This window comes from Apium graveolens, chromosome 7 (genome assembly GCF_009905375.1).
Source record: "Apium graveolens cultivar Ventura chromosome 7, ASM990537v1, whole genome shotgun sequence".
NCBI lineage: Eukaryota > Viridiplantae > Streptophyta > Magnoliopsida > Apiales > Apiaceae > Apium > Apium graveolens.
In genome coordinates, this window is record NC_133653.1 from 63,286,034 (window position 1) to 63,289,057 (window position 3,024).

At 40.8% G+C, this 3,024-nt stretch overlaps 1 non-coding gene across 1 annotated transcript; it reads right to left on the reverse strand.

Annotated features, from left to right (window-relative positions):
* Positions 1 to 1,754: 1,754 nt before the first annotated feature.
* On the reverse strand, positions 1,755 to 1,861 carry LOC141675668 (small nucleolar RNA R71). Its single transcript, XR_012556310.1, has one exon. It is a non-coding gene; the product is annotated as a small nucleolar RNA R71 (small nucleolar RNA).
* Positions 1,862 to 3,024: the final 1,163 nt, after the last annotated feature.

Genomic DNA, 3,024 nt, shown 5'->3' on the forward strand with positions numbered 1-3,024 from the left:
GACCAAAAGAAGATTCATCAGAAATATTCCCAGTCAGTAGCTGAGCGCCCGCTCAGCAGAGCTGAGTGGCCGCCCAGGAGCTGAGCGCCCGCTCAGGAGAGCTGAGCGGCCGCTCAGGGCGCGGCTGGTCGCTGATTTCGCTGAAAAAGCTTTTTTTGAGTGGAATTTGACGATTTTAAGGGTCCAGGTCCACTAGGGGCGTATATATACTTAAAAAAAAGGGTTTTCATCATCCGGGAAGATTGGGATACCAAGGAGAAGATCTAGAAGCACAGAACAACTCCGAAAAAGAAGATCTTGTTTTTAACTTGTGATTCTTTGAATTAGTTATAACTTTGGATGCTCATTTTCGTTCTTGTTGAACCTAGATCTCGTTTATTCGTACTTTAATTATTATTCAGTTTATTAAGACCTTGTTTATACCATGCTTTCATGGGAACCCATGTGACGATGAGTTCGATTATGGGCTAATCATTGTCATGGGGTTCTAGCGGATTTACTTATGGAATTTAATAGTTAATTGTTTTGATATCTTGGTGTGTGGTGATTGATTGATATCCTAGTCTTGGTTGTGCTTATTCGTCTTATGTGCGTAGCTAACATATAATATAGTGTTTTAATCTCTATTGAAGCGACAGTGAATATAGAAGTTTAGAACTTGCCATGCTAGCATAGGTTCATGTATTTGTTATGCATGATTCGTAGGTAACTCTAACCGTTTTACTTGCCCTATGTAATCATTATGGATAACTTGTGCTTAAACCGTTATGTTGTCAAATTCTATAGACATATAGGGTCTCAATATAATTGGTGTATATTCAGCTTCTATCTCTTTTATGGATGTCTGGTAGAATGGTACTCGTGCAACGAAAGTTGGCGTATATCAGTTTCGCGTTATCTGATTAGTGTCCTCACCATCACATGCAAAGGTTAAGAACGAGAAGGCTATTGAATGAAGTAGTAATGAAGGTAGAATCCCATGTTTATCATATATAGTAATTCAACCTCAATTCTCTTAGTTAATGTTATTTAGTATAATCTCTTAGTTTAATCAAAACCCAATTTGTTATTTGTCTTAGCATTGAGCGATAACCATACATTGTTGCATAGGTGCATAAATTAAACTTAACCTAAACCAGTCTCTGTGGGAACGAATCTGATTTATATCTTATACTACTTGCGAACGCGTATACTTGCGTGAATATTAGCGTGTATTTTCGCCCTAACAAATTTTTGGCGCCGCTGCCGGGGACTCGGTGTTAATTATTAGTTTATGTGCTTGTCGTCAGTGGTCGTTAAAGTTCAGTGACTCGGATTCTTTTACTTTCATGGTTTATTTGTTTGTGTTTCAGGTACTCATTACTATGGGAGATCCAGCAGCACGAACGAAAGCCTTGATGGATTTTTCTCAACCCAAGATCAATGACATTCAATCTAGCATTGTCCGGATAGCTATCACAGCTAATACCTTTGAGATCAAGCCTGGCATAATTCAGTGGGTGCAGAATTCAATCCAGTTTGGGGGTTCTCCAACGGAAGATCCCAATATGCACATTAGGGATTTTTTTGAGATTTGCGACACCTTCAAGTTCAACGGTGTTTCTGAAGATGCTGTGAAGCTGAGACTGTTCCCATTCTCTCTGAGGGACAAGGCTAAGAGCTGGTTACACTCTCTACCAGCTGGTTCAATTACTACTTGGGAAGATCTAGCTCAAAAGTTTCTCACTAAATTCCTCCCTATGGCGAAGACAGCTGCAATCAGAAACGCTATTACTCAATTTGCGCAACAATCAGGAGAATCTTTATATGAAGCTTGGGAGCGCTACAAGGAGATGCTTAGGAAGTGTCCTCATCATGAAATTCCTGATTGGATGATCATCACTTGTTTTTATAATGGGTTGGGAGCACAGTCCAGACCTATGCTCGATGCAGCATCAGGTGGAGCCTTATGGGCGAAGAGCTATAAGGAAGCTTATGATCTAATTGAACTGATGGCTGCTAATGAATATCAGTATCCAGCCCAGAGATTTCCACAGGGCAAGGTAGCAGGAGTTCTTGAAGTGGATATAGATACAGCTATCACTGCTCAACTGAAGGCGTTTTCTATGAAGATCGATTCTCTGGCTAACTATGGTGTTAAACAGATAATTAGTGTTTGTGAGCTATGTGCAGGTCCGCATGTGACAGAACAATGCGCTATATCTAGAGAATCAGCTCAGTTTGTGAGCAACTTTCAGAGATCGCAGCAACCAGTTCCAGACACTTATCATCCTGACAACCGGAATCATCCTAACTTCAGCTGGAGCAACAATCAAAATACGATGCAACAGCCGTTCCAGCAGTTTGGAAATAAGCTATTCAACCCTCCTGGTTTTCAGCAACAAATTGCACCAAAATAACAACTCCAAATTCAACAACAAAATCATGATGCAGGTCTATCTTCGAATGAAAAATCTGAATTGGAGGAGTTGCGGCTTATGTGCTAAAACTAGGCTCTTATATGCCAAAGCCAGGCTATTTCTATCAAGACTCTAGAGAACCAAATAGGGCAAATTGCTAATGCCTTATTGAATCGGCCACCAGGAATGCTTCCTAGTGATACAGAAGCCAATCCAGGAAAGTGGGAAGTTGAAGAACATGTGAACGCCATCACCTTAAGGTCTGGAAAGGTCACAAGCCCCCAAATTCAGCACGACGAAGAGCCTGAAAAATCTCAAGATTCAGAAAATGCAGTTATGGCTGAAGAAGATGTGCAAAAGGAAGTAGAGGTGGAACCAAGGAAGACTACTGTGGAACACACTCCTCTTGAGGGTAATACAGGGGAGAAACAGATCTATCCTCCACCTCCTTTTCTAAAGAGGCTGTAGAAGAAAAAGTTGGATAAGCAGTTTGAGAAGTTTTTGGAGGTGTTCAAGAAACTTCATATCAACATACCTTTCGCTGAAGCTCTTGAACAGATGCCTAGCTATGCGATGTTTATGAAAGGTATTCTCTCTCGGAAAGTGAAGCTCGATGACTTAGAGA